Source organism: Pan troglodytes, chromosome 4, assembly GCF_028858775.2.
Source record: "Pan troglodytes isolate AG18354 chromosome 4, NHGRI_mPanTro3-v2.0_pri, whole genome shotgun sequence".
Classification (NCBI taxonomy): Eukaryota; Metazoa; Chordata; class Mammalia; order Primates; family Hominidae; genus Pan; species Pan troglodytes.
This window is the reverse complement of record NC_072402.2, coordinates 155,396,782-155,415,743: the sequence shown is the minus strand read 5'-3', so window position 1 is coordinate 155,415,743 and position 18,962 is coordinate 155,396,782. Positions and strand designations below refer to the sequence as shown.

Genomic DNA, 18,962 nt, shown 5'->3' with positions numbered 1-18,962 from the left:
CCTAATATTTGTGTCATACTTTGTGATTTACAAAGCTCTTTCAAATTCATTACCTACTTACTTACTTTTTTTTTTTTTTCCATCCTCAAGAAAGATATTCAGGCCAGGCACGGGGCCGACGCCTGTAATCCCAGCACTTTGGGAGGCAGAGGCAGGAGGATTGCTTGAGTTCAGGAGATTCATACCAGCCTTGGCAACGTAGCAAGACCCCTGTTCCTACAAAAAAGAAAAAAAATTATCCAGGCTTGGTAGCCCATGCCTGTAGTCCTAGCTAGGGGAGGATGAGGTGGGAAGATACTTGAGGCCAGGAGTTCGAGACTGCAGTGACCCATGATTAGCCACTGCACTCCAGCCTGGGTGACAGAGCAAGAATCTGTCTCTAAAGAAAAAGAAAAATATTCAAACAATATAAATCCTTTTATATGTAGCAAAAAGTCTCTCACTGACTCCTAACAACATACTTTAGGCAGTTACTGTTACCAGTTTTTTGTGTATCCATACAGGGATCTATATCAGTATGTGTGTATATCCTCATAATAGTACCACAAATGGTAGTCATGACTCCTTTGATGCTCAGAGTAACATCAGAGGGATGCAAAAGAGGAACTGGGATTTCACCTTTACAAAGGGGAAATCGGAGACTCAAAGGGAAAAAAATAATTTACATAAGGTCACATATGTGGCAGGACCAAGACATAAATTATGACATCCTGCATCTTTTCTTTGTTTCTGTTGCTGTGAAGTCAGTTTTCTGTAGGTTATCATTCCTCACCTTTTACTTCCACAAACTCCTCTCTCCAAGCTGACCAGGGGACAACCAAATCTTACCTCCTCTAGGAGCCCTACTTTCATTAGGTGAATTTTTCAAAATTACTTATCAATATGAATTCATGATTTTTATTTTTTTTATGTGTATGTTTTCGAGACAGAGTCTCACTCTGTCACCTAGGCTGGAGTACAATGGCATGATCTCAGCTCACTGCAGCCTAGACCTCTTGGGTTCAGGTGAACCTCCCACCTCCCTTCCTAGTAGCTGGGACTACAGGTGTGTGCCACCATGCCCACCTAATTTTTGTATTTTTTTTGTAGAAACAGGGTTTCCCCATCCACATCCCACACTGGGAGATGAGACTCCTATCAGGGATGGGCTGAATATAAAATAAGCCAATTGGCTTTGGGTTGCTTTGCAGTGAAATGCATAGTAGAAGTACTACACTGTCTTCTCCCATAGCATCTATATGGTCTTTACATAAATTAAGCATTAAAATAACAGCATAGCAAGGAGGTCTTAAGACACTAATCTGCCCTTTAGTAAAAGGGTTATAAAAGGTTTGTAAAGTTTTCACCTCATGGTCAAATTGGTTAGGATTAAATGGAATAATCTATAAGGTTTCATGTAAATGAATTGGGGTTAACATTAATAAATTAATGCAAGGGTAAAATTTTGCTTTTAACAAAATTTTCATGTCATAGTAAAGGCTAATGAAAGGTTTTTGCCTTTTGAGTCATCATTTTGGCAAAATAATTTATGGCAATCTGGAAATTTTCCTTGCGGATACCTGACTTTTTGCTTGGTTCAGAGGGCCCCAAAACATTCAGAAAAGAGATAAATAGGATCATTTGACATGTTTAGTCATAAGAGATTGCCAAAATGATGTCCAATCTTCTTTAAATTATATTTTGATGAATACTAATATATGTTCCAAAATTGTATGGGATTTCTAAAATTCTAATGTCTAAGTATAGCTATCAATCATAATTAAGGGTAAAGTTATTGTAAACCATGAAGATAAGTAAACTTCATCAGTCATATTTTTAACTATCCTGGAAATTTTTCATTCACAGACAATTGTTGTCTTGCTTTGTTCCTTCTCAAAAGATGGTTTATAATCAAGCTATGTGAAGGAATTTAACAGGTGTTCTCAAATGCAGGTTTTTAATAGCTTTAAAGATTGTAACATTGAAATAAAGAATGTAGGGACTCATAAAGAACTGACATGTTGACAAATATCAAGCAAAATAAAAGTTTACTAAGTGGACTACACTCAGAAAGTTAAAGCAACCTTTTTAACCGTTGCTTGGAATATTGTCGATCTTTGTTTTGATTTTCAGAGTCAAGGAAAGTTATTTTAAACTATTTATGGCCTTTAATAATTGAGTAAGTTATACTGTGAACAAAATTTGGACCACGTTTATTTTTCTCTGCCTGGTTCCTCTAGAATTTTGAAATTATCTGTGAGTACTCTTTTAACTTATGGCAATATAGTTGTTTGTCTCAGTGCAATCAGAATCCATTTTTCTTTGTAAACAGGACACAGATGGAAAAACTGGTTATTTTACCAGGGATTTGACTGAAAGGGTGTGTTTCCCTTTAAGGAATCAAGCTTGACATGCAAAGCCAATAAAAGCCCCTTGGGGAGAACTGGCCTCATACCTTGTCTGCATAGTCCCCACACAGGGTCCCTAACCTGTGGTCAGTAAAGAATGTCACTTTCTAACAGGTCTGGAAGCTCTGAGTTTATCTTGGGACCTCAAGAGGGGAGGATCACCCAACTCACAGGTATTAGAGGATAAAAACCCATGGCTGGGCTCGGCTTTAGAAGTCTTATCTGAAGGCCAGGCACAGTGGCTCATGCCTGTAATTCCAGCACTTTGGGAGGCTGAGGTGGGTGGATCACTTGAGGTCAGGAGTTCGAGACCAGCCTGGCCAATATGGTGAAACCCCATCTCTACTAAACATACAAAAAGTAGCTGGGCATGGTGGCAGGTGACTGTAGCCCCAGCTACCAGGGAGGCTGAGGCAGAAGAATCACTTGAACCCAGGAGGCAGAGGTTATAGTGAGCCGAGACTGCGCCACTGTACTCCAGCCTGGGTGACAGAGCAAGACTCCATCTCAAAAAACAAACAAAAGTCTTACCTAAAATTCCTTGAGGAACAGAGTTTTATCAAAGCCAATCCAAAAGGCCTATGTCAAAATAACCATTCTTGCTGTACTTTATGCAAATAATCAGGCCAAGTATAAGACTAAAGTTTATTCATAATTAGTTTTTACCAAAATGAGGACTGGAGAGAAAAACTTTGCTCCAAAGCTTATCATACATTTGTCATTAAATCCTAGTCTCATTATTGTTTTTAAGCTTTTTGCCTACAATTTAGCCCTGCTTACTCCTGTGAATCAAGTGGTGATCTTCTGCAGCTTGGGGAAAAAAAAAAGGGATGGGTAACATAAAAATGTGAATCAATATGCTAGTTCTGGGCAATTATCTTGCAAATTCTGCCAGGTAATGAAAGTGAGTAAGGTGCCCAAAACCTGGAGGTTTCTTTGTTTGGGAAAATAAAACCAAGGAACTTCATAGACCCCCAAAGGGGAATTCTATATCTTGGCAAGTAAAATTTTAGATGGAAATTACCTGCCACACCACACTTGTGGGAACTGCTGTCCTCACTCTATTATTTGCATTAGGGTTATACATGGTAGCACCTTCTTTTTTTTGTTTTGTTTTTTTAAATTTTAACTGATCCTTCTGATAGATTTTTTTTTTAATTATTATACTTACAGTTCTAGGGTACATGTGCATAATGTGCAGGTTTCTTACATAGGTATACCTGTGCCATGTTGGTTTGCTGCACCCATCAACTCATCATTTACATTAGGTATTTCTCCTAATGCTATCCCTCCCCCAGGCCACCATCCCCCAACAGGCTCCGGTGTGTGATGTTCCCCACCCTGTGTCCAAGTGTTCTCATTGTTCAGTTCCCACCTATGAGTGAGAACATGCGGTGTTTGCTTTTCTGTCCTTGTGATAGTTTGCTGAGAATGATGGTTTCCAGCTTCATCCATGTCCCTGCAAAGGACATGAACTCATCTTTTTTTATGGCTGTATAGTATTCCATGGTGTGTATGTGCCACATTTTCTTAATCCAGTCTATCATTGATGGACATTTGGGTTGGTTCCAAGTCTTTGCTATTGTGAATAGTGCCACAATAAACATATGTGTGCATGTGTCTTTATAGTAGCATGATTTATAATCCTTTGGGTATATACGCAGTAATGGGATGTCTGGGTCAAATGGTATTTCTAGTTCTAGATCCTTGAGGAATTGTCACACTGTCTTCCACAATGGTTGAACTAATTTACACTCCCACCAACAGTGTAAAAGCATTCCTATTTCTCCACATTCTCTCCAGCATCTGTTGTTTCCTCACATTTTAATGATTGCCATTCTAACTGGCGTGAGATGGTATCTCATTGTGGTTTTGATTTGCATTTCTTTGATGACCAGTGATGATGAGCATTTTTGCATGTGTCTTTTGGCTGCATAAATGTCTTCTTTTGAGAAGTGTCTGTTCGTATCCTTTGCCCACTTTTTGATGAGGTTGTTTTTTCTTGTAAATTTGTTTAAGTTCTTTGTAGATTCTGGATATTAGCCCTTTGTCAGATGGGGAGATTGCAAAATTTTTCTCCTATTCTGTAGATTGTCTGTTCATTCTGATGGTAGTTTCTTTTGCCATGCAGAAGCTCTTTAGTTTAATTAGATCCCATTTGTCTATTTTGACTTTTGTTGCCATTGCTTTTGGTGTTTTAGTCATGAAGTCCTTGCCCATGCCTATGTCCTGAATGTTATTGCCTAGGTTTTCTTCTAGGGTTTTTATGGTTTTAGGTCTAACATTTAAGTCTTTAATCCATCTTGAATTAATTTTTGTATAAGGTGTAAGGAAGGGATCCAGTTTAGGCTTTCTACATATGGTTTTCCCAGCACCATTCATTAAATAGGGAATCCTTTGCCCATTTCTTGTTTTTGTCAGGATTGTGAAAGATCAGATGGTTGTAGATGTGTGGTGTTATTTCTGAGGGCTCTGTTCTGTTCCATTGGTCTATACATCTGTTTTGGTACCAGTACCATGCTGTTCTGGTTACTGTAGCCTTGTAGTGTAGTTTGAAGTCAGGTAGCGTGATGCCTCCAGCTTTATTCTTTTTGCTTAGGATTGTCTTGGCTATGCAGGCTCTTTTTTGGTTCCATATGAACTTTAAAGTAGTTTTTTCCAATTCTGTGAAGAAAGTCATTGGTAGCTTGTTGGGGATGGCATTGAATCTATAAATTACCTTGGGCAGTATGGCCATTTTCACAATATTCTTCCTATCCATGAGCATGGAATGTTCTTTCATTTGTTTGTGTCCTCTTTTATTTCGTTTGGCAGTGGTTTGTAGTTCTCCTTGAAGAAGTCCTTCACATCCCTTGTAAATTGGATTCCTGGGTATTTTATTGTCTTTGCAGCAATTGTGAATGGGAGTTCACTCATGATTTGGCTCTTTGTTTGTCTGTTATTGTTGTATAAGAATGCCTGTGATTTTTACACATTGATTTTGTATCCTGAGACTTTGCTGAATTTGCTTATCAGCTTCAGGAGATTTAGGGCTGAGACGATGAGGTTTTCTAAATATACAATCATGTCATCTGCAAACAGACAATTTGACTTCCTCTTTTCCTAATTGAATACCCTTTATTTCTTTCTCGTGCCTGATTGCCCTGGCCAGAACTTCCAACACTATGTTAAATAGGAGTGGTGAGAGAGGGTATCCTTGTCTTGTACCGGTTTCAAAGGGAATGATTCCAGTTTCTGCCCACTCAGTATGATATTGACTGTAGGTTTGTCATAAATAACTCTTATTATTTTGAGATATGTTCCATCAATACCTTGTTTATTGAAAGTTTTTATTGAGAGTTGTTTATTGAGAGTTTTTAGCATGAAGGGCTGTTGAGTTTGTTGAAGGCCTTTTCTGCATCTATTGAGATAATCATGTGGTTTTTATCTTTGGTTCTGTTTGTATGCTGGATTATGTTTATTGATTTGCATATGTTGAACCAGCCTTGCATCCCAGGGATGAAGCCGACTTGATTGTGGTGGATAAGCTTTTTGATGTGCTGCTGGATTCAGTTTGCCAGTATTTTATTGAGGATTTTTGCATCGATGTTCATCAGGGATATTGGTCTAAAATTCTCTTTTTTTGTTGTGTCTCTGCCAGGCTTTGGTATCAGGATGATGCTGGCCTCACAAAATGAGTTAGGGAGGATTCCCTCTTTTTCTGTTGATTGGAATAGTTTCAGAAGGAATGGTACCAGCTCCTCTTTGTACCTCTGGTAGAATTCGGCTGTGAATCCATCTTATCCTGGACTTTTTTTGGTTGGTGGCTATTAATTGTTACCTTAATTTCAGAGCCTGTTATTGGTCTATTCAGGAATTCAACTTCTTCCTGGTTTAGTCTTGGGAGGGTGTGTGTGTCCAGGAATTTATCCATTTCTTCTAGATTTTCTAGTTTATTTGCATAGAGGTGTTTATAGTATTCTCTGATGGTAGTTTGTATTTCTGTGGGATCAGTGGTGATATCCCCTTTATCATTTTTTATTGCGTCTATTTGATTCTTCTCTCTTTTCTTCTTTATTAGTCTTGCTAGCGGTCTATCAATTCTGTTGATCTTTTCAACAAACCAGCTCCTGGATTCATGGATTTTTTGAAGGTTTTTTTGTGTCTCTATCTCCTTCAGTACTGCTCTGATCTTAGTTATTTCTTGCCTTCTGCTAGCTTTTGAATGTGTTTGCTGTTGCTTCTCTAGTTCTTTTAATTGTGATATTAGGGTGTCAGGTTTAGATGTTTCCTGCTTTCTCTTGTGGGCATTTAGTGCTATAAATTTCCCTCTACAAACTGCTTTAAATGTGTCCCAGAGATTCTGGTATGTTGTGTCTTTGTTCTCATTGGTTTCAAGGAATATCTTTATTTCTGCCTTCATTTCGTTATGTGCCCAGCAGTCATTCAGGAGCAGGTTGTTCAGTTTCCATGTAGCTATGTGGTTTTGAGTGGGTTTCTTAATCCTGAGTTCTCATTTGATTGCAGTGTGATCCGAGAGACAGTTTGTTGTGATTTCTGTTCTTTTACAGTTGCTGAGGAGTGCTTTACTTCCAATTACGTGGTCAATTTTAGAATAAGTGCAATGTGGTGCTGAGAAGAATGTATATTCTGTTGATTTGGGGTGGAGAGTTCTGTAGATATCTATTAGATCTGCTTGGTGCAGAGCTGAGTTCAATTCCTGGATATCCTTGTGAACTTTCTATCTCGTTGATCTGTCTAATGTTGACAGTGGGGTGTTAAAGTCTCCCATTATTATTGTGTGGGAGTCTAAGTCTCTTTGTAGGTCTCTAAGGACTTGCTTTATGAATCTGGGTGCTCCTGTATTGGGTGCATATATATTTAGGATAGTTAGCTCTTCTTGTTGAATTGATCCCTTTACCATTATGTAATGGCCTTCTTTGTGTCTTTTGATCTTTGTTGGTTTAAAGTCTGTTTTATCAGAGACTAGGATTGCAACCCCCCCCTTTTTTTTTTTTTTTTTGCTTTCCATTTGCTTGGTAGATCTTTCTCCATCCCTTTATTTCGAGCCTATGTGTGTCTCTGCATGTGAGATGGGTCTCCTGAATACAGCACACTGATGGGTCTTGACTCTTTATGCAATTTGCCAGTCTGTTTCTTTTAATTGGGGCATTTAGCCCATTTACATTTAAAGTTAATATTGTTATTTGTGAATTTGATCCTGTCGTTATTGTGTTAGCTGGTTATTTTGCCTGTTAATTGATGCAGTTTCTTCCTAGCATTGATGGTCTTTACAATTTGGCATGTTTTTGCAGTGGCTGGTACCAGTTGTTCCTTTCCATGTTTAATGTTTCCTTCAGGAGCTCTTGTAAAGCAGGCCTAGTGGTGACAAAATCTCTCAGCATTTGCTTGTCTGTAAAGGATTTTATTTCTCCTTCACTTATGAAGCTTAGTTTGGCTGGATATGAAATTCTGGGTTGAAAATTCTTTAAGAATGTTGAATATTGGCCCCCACTGTTTTCTGGCTTGTAGGGTTTCTGCTGAGAGATGTGCTGTTAGTCTGATGGGCTTCCCTTTGTGGGTAACCTGACCTTTCTCTCTGGCTGCCCTTAACATTTTTTCCTTCATTTCAACCTTGGTGAATCTGACAATTACATGTCTTGCGGTTGTTCTTCTCGAGGAGTATCTTTGTGCTGTTCTCCGTATTTCCTGAATTTGAATGTTGGCCTGCTTTGCTAGGTTGGGGAAGTTCTCCTGGATAATATCCTGAAGAGCGTTTTCCAACTTGGTTCCATTCTCCCCATCACTTTCAGGTACACCAATCAAACGTGGATTTGGTCTTTTCACATACTCCCATATTTCTCAGAGGCTTTGTACATTTCTTTTTACTTTTTTTCTCTAATCTTGTATGCTCACTTTATTTCATTAATTTGATCTTCAATCACTGATATCTTTTCTTCCACTTGATCGAATCAGCTATTGAAGCTTGTGCATGCATCACGAAGTTCTCGTGCCATGGTTTCCAGCTCCATCAGGTCATTTAATATCTTCTTTACACTGTTTATTCTAGTTAGCCATTTGTCTAACCTTTTTTCAAGGTTTTTAGCTTCCTTGCAATGGATTAGAACATGCTCCTTTAGCTCAGAGATGTTTGTTATTACTGACCTTCTGAAGCCTACTTCTGTCAACTCATCAAAGTCATTCTCCATCCAGCTTTGTTCTATTGCTGGCGAGGAGCTGCGATCCTTTGGAGGAGAAGAGGCACTCTGGTTTTAGAATTTTCAGCTTTTCTGCTCTGGTTTCTCCCCATCTTTGTGGTTTTATCTACCTTTGGTCTTTGATGTTGGTGATCTACAGATGGGGTTTTGGTGTGGATGTCCTTTTTGTTGATGTTGATGTTATTCCTTTCTGTTTGTTAGTTTTCCTTCTAACAGTTAGGTCCCTCAGCTGTAGGTCTGTTGGAGTTTGCTGGAGGGCCACTCCAGACCCTGTTTGCCTGGATATCACCAGTGGAGGCTGCAGAACAGCAAATATTACAGAACAGCAAATATTGCTGCCTGATCCTTCCTCTGGAAGCTTCGTCCCAGAGGGTCACCCACCTGTATGAGTAGTCTGTCGACCCCTACTGGGAGGTGTCTCCCAGTTAGGCTACATGGGCGTCATGGACCCATTCAAGGAGGCAGTCTGTCTGTTCTCAGAACTCAAACACTGTGCTGGGAGAACCACTGCTCTCTTCACAGCTGTCAGACAGGGATGTTTAAGTCTGAAGAATTTTCTGCTGCCTTTTTTTCAGCTATGCCCTGCCCACAGAGGTGGAGTTCTATAGAGGCAGTGGGCCTTGCTGAGCTGTGGTGGGCTCCACCCAGTTCGAGCATCCAGGCCACTTTGTTTACCTACTCAAGCCTCAGCAATAGCAGACACCCCTCCCTGCACCAGGCTGCAGCCTGGCAGGTGGATCTCAGACTGCTGCGCTAGCAGTGAGCAAGGCTCCATGGGGGTGGGACCCACTGAGCCAGGCACGGGAGAGAATCTCCTGGTCTGCCGGCTGCGAAGACCATGGGAAGAGCCCAGTATTTGGGCGGGAGTGCCCTGTTTTTCCAGGTACAGTCTATCATGGCTTCCCTTGGCTAGGAAAAGGAAATCCCCTGACCCCTTCTGCTTCCCGTGTGAGGTGACGCCCCACCCTGCTTCGGCTCTCCCTCTGTGGGCTGCACCCACTGTCCAACCAGTCCCAAAGAGATGAACCAGGTACCTTAGTGGGAAATGCAGAAATCACTCATCTTCTGCGTCAATCACACTGGGAGCTGCAGACCAGAGCTGTTCCTATTCAGCCATCTTGGAACAGACCTCCCATGGTAGCATCTTTAAACTGAAATATTGGACAGAGAGTTTCCATTGCTGTAGTATTTTGCTTAATTATTATCTTTATAGCAGGGATAATAGTTGACAAAAAGGAAGCATGAAAGTTTTACCATCACTGAGTCTGCTAGGCCTTTTTTTGGGTTTAGTAATGCAGTTTTAAATGAAACATGCTGCTTTTGGATTAACACCACTAGTAAAGTAGAGGAAAATCTACAGGTACTTAAAAATCAAATCAACTGGGTGTGGCAGCTCATGCCTGTAATCCCAGCACTTTGGGAGGCTGAGGCAGGCAGATGACCTGAGGTCAGGAGTTCGAGACCAGCCTGGTCAACATGGTGAATTCCTGTTTGTACTAAAAGTACAAAAAATTAGCCGGGCATGGTGGCACGCGCCTGTAATCCCAGCTACTCAGGAGGCTGAGGCAGGAGAATTGCTTGAACTCGGGAGGCGTAGATTGCAGTGAGCCGAGATCACACCATTGCACTCCAGCCTGGGCAACAACAGCAAAACTCCATCTCAGAAAAAAAATAAATAAATAAAATCATAATTATTGACAGGCTCAAGAAAAATGACAGCTTCAGCTCTGAGTGGCTACAATCCCTTTTTAATAAATTCCAGTCTTCTTTATGGAATTGGTTAACCCTTTTTTTAAGCACTCTCTTGCTTATATGTCTTGTATTGATATTTGGAGCCTATATACTCAATACTATAACTCAAATTGTTTCTTCTCACCTAGAAGCAATCAAACTCCAAATGGTGCTGTAAACTGAAACACATACGGAGATGCCGTTCTTCTGAGGACCCTTAGATCCACCCCAGGAGGAGCCCTAGCTGCTGTTCCCCCATGTGACTCCCCTTTTCAGCAGAAAGTAGCCAGAAAGAATCATAACCCAAAACCCTCTAACAGCAGTTAGTGTGGCATCTCCATAGGGGGTAATGTTGTAGGAAGAGAGGTCCTTGGGAAGTTTTCTTTTTTTCTTTTTTCTTTGAGACAGAGTCTCACTCTGTCGCCCAGGCTGGAGTGCAGTGGCGCAATCTCGGCTCACTGCAAGCTCAGCCTCTCAGGTTCACGCCATTCTCCTGGCCCAGCCTCCTGAGTAGCTGGGACTATGGGTGCCCGCCACCGCACCCGGCTAATTTTTTTTTTTTTTTTGTATTTTTAGTAAAGACAGGGTTTCACTGTGTTAGCCAGGATGGTCTCTATCTCCTGACCTCGTGATCCTCCCGCCTCAGCTTCCCAAAGTGCTGGGATTACAGGCATGAGCCACCGGGCCTGGCCAAGGGAAGCTTTTGTTTTTTAAAGCATCTCTGGAAAAGTTTCTCTTAAAGCCCCGGCTCTTAGCACCAGCCCATCAACCTTTGATGTGCAAATACTGACCATTAGAAAGTGGGCCCACCCAAACATGGAGATTCTTGTGGCCCTCCTGCCCTTTCCCCACATGTTCCTGGCAACATGGCCACCTCCAAATATCCCCAGGAGTGTAGAACATCATGGCGCCCTACATTTGCATATTAAAAGGCTAGGGTGGGAGGGTCAGCTTTTTTACAGGCTACGTGAATGTCATGCCTAGTCAAACCAATCCCTTGAGCCCTATGCAAATCAAACACCACCTCCAGCCTCTGCATATATACCTGGCTGGTATCCCTGCCAGGTGGGGACCTCCTCTTTTGGCTTTGGAGCCCCCATCCCTGTGTGTCTGTATGGGGGAGATTCTTTCTTCTGTCTTCTCCCTTCCTTCTTGCCTATTAAACTCTCCGCTCCTTAAAAGCAAAAAAAAAAAAAAAAAAAAAAAAGAAAGAGAAGACAGGGTTTCCCCATGTTAACCAGGCTGGTATCCAACTTGTGGGCTCAAGCTATCCGCATGCCAAAGCGCTGGGATTACAGGTGTGAGCCACTGTGCCCGGCCCTGAATTCATGATTTTTAAAAATGTATTTTCCAGGCCCAGTGCGGCGGCTCATGCCTGTAACCTCAGCACTTTGGGAGGCCAAGGCGGGCAGATTGCTTGAGGCCAGGAAATTGAGACCATCCTGGCCAATGTGGTGAAACTCTGAGCTAAAAATACAAAAATTAGCCTGGCATAGTGGAGCATGCTTGTAAATCCCAGCTGCTCGGAAGACTGAGGCATGAGAATCGGTTGAACTAGGGAGGAGGAGCTTGCAGGGAGTTGAGATCTCACCACTGCACTCCAGCCTGGGCGACAGATCCAGATAATGTCTCAAAAAATAAAGTGTATTTCCCAGCTCTGTCCATTGGGTGGAGATAAAATGACACTCCAGAAGCATTGAGCATCCAGATCTTAACTTCAAATTACCATTCCCCATGAAAATGAAAATAAACTCCTTGAAGAAATGGCTGGCTCCATATTGTGGCAGAGGAAATTCTAGGCGAGCCTGGGACACTGTGTTGTCCCAGAAAGGAAGGAAATGCTCAGACTAATGAGTGTATCTCAAAAAAGATGAGCCAGCTTAAAGGGTTTCCCACTGGCCAAATATGCAATAATTTGGGCATTGATAAAAATAATAACTATAATTGATTGCAATTGTATTGCAATTGTATTGATAGTGCCTGTAATCTTAGCTACTTGGGAGGCTGAGGCAGGAGAATCGTTTGAACCCAGGAGGCAGAGGTTGCAGTGAGCCAAGATAGCGCCATTGCACTCCAGCCTGGGTGACAAGAGCAAAACTCCATCTTAAAAAAACAAAACAAAACAAAAACACACACACCAAAAGAACATAATCAGACATATTCAGGATGCGGGGTATTATGTAAGATCACTGACTTGGCTTCTTCAAAAAGTAAATTTTATCAAGAAGAACAATATCTTTCAACATGTGTCCTAGGAGAAAAAAGGAAAATGAAAAAGGAGGAGAAACAGGGAAGAAAGAAAAGGTAAGTGGAGGGCTGGGCATGGTGGCTCACGCCTGTAATCCTAGCACTTCAGGAGGCCGAGGCGGGTGGATCACTTGAGGTCAGGAGTTGGAAACAAGCCTGGCCTTGATGGGGAAACCCTGTCTCCACTGAAAATATAAAAATTAGCCAGCTTGGTGGCTCATATCTGTAATCCCAGCTATTCAGGAGGCTGAGGGAGGAGAATTGCTTGAACCTGGGAGGGAGAGTTTGCAGCAAGCCAAGATTGTGCCACTGCACTCCAGCCTGGCCAACAGAGCAACACTGTCTCAAAAAAAAAAAAAAAAAAAAGAAAGAAAGAAAAGGTAAGTGGGGACTGTTCCAGAATAAGAGATTTAAGAGACATAACAACCAAATACAATGCAAAACTCTTGACTGGATACTGGCCTAAAAACCATTAAAAACAGCTCTAAATTCACTGGGGAAATCTGCAATTACAAACAACCCTAGGTTTTAGTGGTTTGTAGAACAAAAGTTTATTTCCTGTTCAAGTCACTTGTACTGCCAGTTGACTATGGTTATATTCCTGATAGCTGTTTTGATCCCTGTGTCTTACCCCAAAACCCAGGAAATGATTAGAAAAGCTTCTACACCGCACAATGTGCATCTTGCTGCTCACAATATGTTTGCTGAAGCAATATGGCCAAGCGCTAAGATTATAGGGGAGGAGTGTGTCATCTTCCCATAGAGAAGAGGAAAGTGAATACTTTTGAGTAATAATATAATCTATTGCCACTCTTTATTAGTGGATACTAGGGAATTTTAAATTTTACAGGTATGATAATGTAGTGTGTAAAAGACTAATCTTAGGAGACATATTAAGAAGTATTTAGGGATGAGATAGTAACAGTAAAAAAGTAGATTGGTAGTAAAAGCAAAAGTGGCAAACTGTTAACAACTATTGAATCTAGTGGTGGTTTTATGGGTATCCATTATATTTTTTTTTAACTTTTCTACATGTTCTGGGTGGAATTGTGACTCTCCTAAAATATGTTGAAGTCCTAACCCATATATCTGTGGATGTAACTTTATGTGGAAGTAGGGTCTTTGCCCTATTGGCTACTGTAAGCAATTAAAATGGGGTCATTAGGGTGTGCCTTTAGTCCACTATGACTGGTTTTCTTATAAGAAAACAGAGACACACACAGAGAGGAAGAATGGCACCTGAGGAAGGAAGCAGAGATTGGAGTGATGCATCTACAAGCCAAGAAAGGTCAAGGATTGTCCTTGACAAAGCTGAGGCAGGAGAATCACTTGAGCTTGGTAGGTGGAGATTGCAGTGAGCTGAGATGGTGCCACCGCACAGAGACAGGGTAAGTCTCTGTCTGAAAAATAATAATAATAATAATAATTGAGATCACAGATTTGGACTGCAGAAACTGAGCTTTAAATTATCAAAGTGACAGGAAGATTAGGAAATCTGCCAAATGTCGGTTAAGGATGAACCAGAATGATTTGACGGGGCATATTTGAATGAACTGATAGAATAAACATAATAGATCAATATTGAACTAAGATGAATCAAGAAACTGGTTATGGTAAAGATAACTGCCATTTTTTTGAGCACTCGCAAATTGCTATGTGATGCTGCATAAACCTTGTACAGGTCATCCTTTTTCATCCTCAGAATAATCCATTTTACAAATGAGAAAACAAACAGAGGCTTATAGGGATTAAAAGTCTGCACTTTTAGCCACAACACTCTCCTGCTTCAATAAAATAGTTAGCACATACTATGTCCCTGGTGCTGTGTTAAGCACTCAGGATACCTTTTCTAGACCCATCCTCTCAGCCACCTTGTTGAGAAGCATTATTCTCCTTACTTATCAGATACCTACAAGAGATACAATAACTTCCTGCAGTACTATATATGGGAACCAGGGAAGCTGGGAGCTTCATCCAGATCACTGTCTTTACAGGTGAATTCTACCTAGATCCTACCTACTCTCAGGGTTCTGACAGGTGGAGAAGATAAGACGATTATACTGCAAGGGAAAACATGATGGGTGTCATAGAGTTCCCACAGACAAAGTACCATGAGAATCCCCAGGAAGAATGTTATTGAAGGGGAAAAGTAAACCCTAAATTTCTTTGAAACTCACAAACCGTTTTGTAAAATTCTGCACACAGGGAATATAAAATGGTGTAGCTGCTATGGAAAACAGTATAGCAGCTCCTCAAAAAATTAAATATAAGGCTGAGCATGGTGGCTCACACCTGTAATTCCAGTGCTTTGGGAGGTCATGTGTGGAAGACTACTTCAGCCCAGGAATTCAAGACCAGCCTGGGCAACATAGCAAGACCCCATCTCTAAAAAAAAAAAAAATTAAAAACAACCGCTGGGTGCGGTGGCTCATGTCTGTAATCCCAGCATTTTGGGAGGCCGAGGCCAGCAGATCACGAGGTCAAGAGTTGGAGACCAGCCTGACAAACATAGTGAAACTCCGTCTCCACTAAAAATACAAAAATTAGCTGGGTGCAGTGGCGCATGCCTGTAATCCCAGCTACTCAGGAGGCTGGGGCAGGAGAATCGCTTGAACCCGGGAGGCGAAGGTGGCAGTGAGCCAATATCGCACCACTGCATTCCAGCCTGGGCGACAGGGCAAGACTCCATCTCAAACAAACAAACAAAAAATTGAATTACCATTGGTCCTGCAATTTCACTTCTGGGTACATAGCCAAAAGAATTGAAAACACAGTCTCAAAGAGATATTTGTACAGCCATGTTCATAGCAGCTTTATTCACAATAGCTAAAATGAGGAAGGAGCCTAAGTGTCTATTAATGGATGAGTGAATAAGCAAGATGTGGTATGCATACACAATGAAATATTATTCAGCCTTAACAAGGGATGAAATTCTGACACATGCTACCACATGAATGAATCTTGAGGACATTATGCTCCATGAAATAACCAAGTCACAAAAAGACAAATGCTGTGTGATTGCACTCATATGAGGTGCCTACAGTAGTCAGATTCATAGAGGCAGAAAGTACAATGGTGGTTGCCAAGGGGTTGGGGAGAAGGGAATAGGGAGGTGTTACTTGGTGGGTACAGAGTTTCTATTTTACAAGGTGAAAAGGGTTCTGCAGATTGGTTCATAACAATGTGAATGTAGTTAACACTACTGGATTGTATACTTAAAATGGTTAAGATGGTAAATTTTATATTCTGTGTATCTTAGCATAATTAAAAATAAATTAAAAATCTTCACACAACAGGTGTTTATGACCTAACTGGACCTCTATTTTTATTTCTTAAATTTTCTGTTACTTAGAAGATCACTTGCTCACTGCAGGCTGACACAAAGAAAAATAATTTCCTTTGGCATAAAAGTCATATTTCATTTGACTTGATGCAGACTCATTTGGTTTGTGCTAAAAGCTGCATTATGTAAATGAAATTTACATAATGGATGGTGAGGAGGGGAAAGAAGAAGGAATAATTTGTGTCTAAAATCTCCTTTCTCCTCTGAACCACTCTAATCTAATTTCTGGCTTGGAGTAATGTATGTGATTCCAGGAATGACTGCCTAGGTCTGTCTTGGTTTTGAGGCAGATATAAGCATTAGGACATACCAGGATATACAAGGGTACAAAATTTAGAACTATTATTCCAGAATAAGTTCATGATTACAGGGAGTTATAATTATTATATTTGTCCTGCATTTTTTAGGCATCGCTTACATAGGTCAGCGTGAATGGATTTTATTTCTAAAGAGTCATTGATTGTGTGTCCTTAAAAGGACACGTTCAAGTTAACTACTCATTCTTTCTCTACTTAACAGGGGTTCCAGAAGTCAGAGGATGTGGTTGACGGAGGGCTTGGAAAAAGATGTTAGGAAAAGAGAAAGAGGAAATTAAATGTATGTTGCCTAGTCCCACTTGACCTTGTTCCATTTAATTTCACAAATGTACTCATTCATTTAACAAGTATTTCTTGATTTATTTCTATGTACCATGCACCAAGGCTATCACACAACAGCAAACAAGACAGCCATGCTGCCTGCCTGGTGGGGTTCACGGTCTGTTGGGAAAGACAGACCTGATGACAAACAATTGTGTGAAGTGTTGTGAATCAGGCTGGAGGCCTGGCGCTGGGGGCAGGTGTGGCTGGGGATAGTCCATGAAGTTTCCCCTGAGGAAGCAGTACTTAAATTGAGACCCAATAATGAGCTCATAAGACAGCATGCTTACAGGTTTCTGGAATATTTGAATTGTAATGTTGGGTGAATGTTTTGCCACAACATTTTGCTTGTATAAGACTTTGGAAAGGAACCCTGCCTGAGTAGTGTGAATTTCTATATCATGGGTCAGCCAATGAATAAACACTGATTGAGCACCTTCAAAGTGTGAGGGCACTGGATGATGTGTGAGGTGTCTGGGCCAACTGAGAATCATTTTGATATTTCAGATATCCAGGACTGATTAAATGGAAGAGATAGACAAAAGACAAAAAAAAAAGGAACTTTTGTGTCCATAGGTACTGACTAGGAGGATATCATTGATAATAATTATACCTTCTGGACATAAACTTATTCCAAACCATTTTCTCATAGGTTATTCATTTTTTCCTCTCTCAATGAGTCTGTAGGGGAGGTAAGACAACAGTTTTCTCCATTTTATAAGAAAGGAAACAAATGTTGTGGGGATTAGTTAAGTGATTTGCCCAATGTCCCACAACTTTCCAAACTAGGATTAGAACCTAGGCCTTTTGACACCAAATCCAAGGTCCCCTCCACTCTGCCACCTTGCCTTTCCATGCTTATCAGGAATGAAGTAGATAGCTGTTGTCTTTGCCTGTCCAGCATTTCATTTTTCTGACTTTGGACCAGGGAAGCCCAACTGTCCTTTCCCCACCTTCAGGCTATGTAGTCCAGGTGGAGATAATCCCTCCTCACCTGTTGCTCCAGGGTGAGCACACGGCCAAGACACTGTCATGTCCTAGTGTGAACTGGATAAAGATCCCTCTCTTCTGTCACACACAGTCCTGCACCAGGATAAAGGCTTGGTGAATGCAGCCTTCGCTGGATTTCAGCCCCTGCTTGTCCTTTTTTACAGTGAACAACCTGCACAAATATTTGTGGCCTTCCTAATGACTGAGACCTAGCCAGTAAGGTTCTGAGATGTGGATCTGACCCAAGCCAGGTCAATGAGACAGTCTGGCCCTTTGCTAGGATGACCAGGAAAGACAGGCTCTCTTCCCATTAGAATTGTTAACACTGGTGGCCATGTTGCCTTCAAAAGGGAAGAGACCACCCAAGATTTCAGTTTACAGAAAGGAAAGAAAATGTGACAGATGGAGACAAAAACTGGGATAACATTGAGCACCACACTTGGAGCCAGTGCTACCCCTGGACTCATAAGTTCCTGGAGAGGGGGACTTACTTAATATTTTTCAAATCTGAATCCTTTATGCCTAGAACAGTGCCTGACACAAAGGAAGCAATCAATAAATATCTGTTGAATAATTGAGCTGATAAATTCCTTTTTTTGTTTTTCTTTTTTGTATATGTAACTGGTTTGTTGGAAGTCTCAATTCATTGGGGAGTATAAATAAGAAGTAACTTTATTTTTCCCAGTAACTGTTCTCTCATGTTCTCCTTTCTTACTGGTTAGCAATTTCCTTGGAGCATGGCTAGGCACGGTGGCTCATGCCTGTAATCCCAACACTTTGGGAGGTTGAGGTGGACAAATTGCTTGAACCCAGGAGTTTGAGACCAGCCTGCACAATGTGGCGAGATCCTCTCTCTCTCCCCACCTCCAAAAAAAAGAAAACCAAAAAACAAAAACCCAGAATCTTGAACAGATCCCACAGATTCCCAGGTAGAAAAATGTTCTAGTATTTGTGTTCAAGATTGATTAGCAGGTGCGGTGGCTCATGCCTGTAATCTCAGCACTTTGGGAGGCAGAGGCAGGTGGGTCACTTGAGGGAGGCCAAGAGTTCAAGACCAGCCTGGCCAACATGATGAAACACTGTCTCCACTGAAAATACAAAAGTTAGCTGGGTGTGGTGGCACATGCCTCTAATCCCAACTACTCGAGAGGCTGAGGCAGAGAATCGCTTGAACCTGGGAGGCGGAGGCTGCAGTGAGCCGAGATTGCACCACTGCACTGCAGCCTGGGCGACAGAGGGAAACTCTGTCCAGCCCCCCCCCCCCCCACCCCCCGCAAAACAAAAGAGAGAGGAAAGAAAAGAATCCGGCTGTGATTTGAAACAAACAAAGGTGAAGAAAACCTGGAGGTTGCTAGGCTACTGAGAATTTATTTTGTTATTTCAGATGCAATACCGATTAAAAGGAAGAGGTGGATAAAGAAGAAAAAAA

The 18,962-nt window shown here is 41.3% G+C and overlaps 1 protein-coding gene across 3 annotated transcripts in view; it reads right to left on the bottom strand.

The window, feature by feature from the left end:
• The window catches only part of THG1L (tRNA-histidine guanylyltransferase 1 like), a 43,942-nt gene that overhangs the window by 9,059 nt on the left and 15,921 nt on the right, over positions 1-18,962 (bottom strand). Inside the window, exons 3-4 of one of the 3 annotated variants that reach the window (XM_054684757.2) lie at positions 9,619-9,735; positions 62-216 (exon numbers count right to left, since the gene is read on the bottom strand). The gene's annotated coding sequence lies outside the window, so the exon portion shown is untranslated. The remainder of the gene's footprint in view (positions 1-61; positions 217-9,618; positions 9,736-18,962) is intronic. The other 2 variants (XM_054684756.2, XM_518066.8) reach the window with 2 other exon arrangements.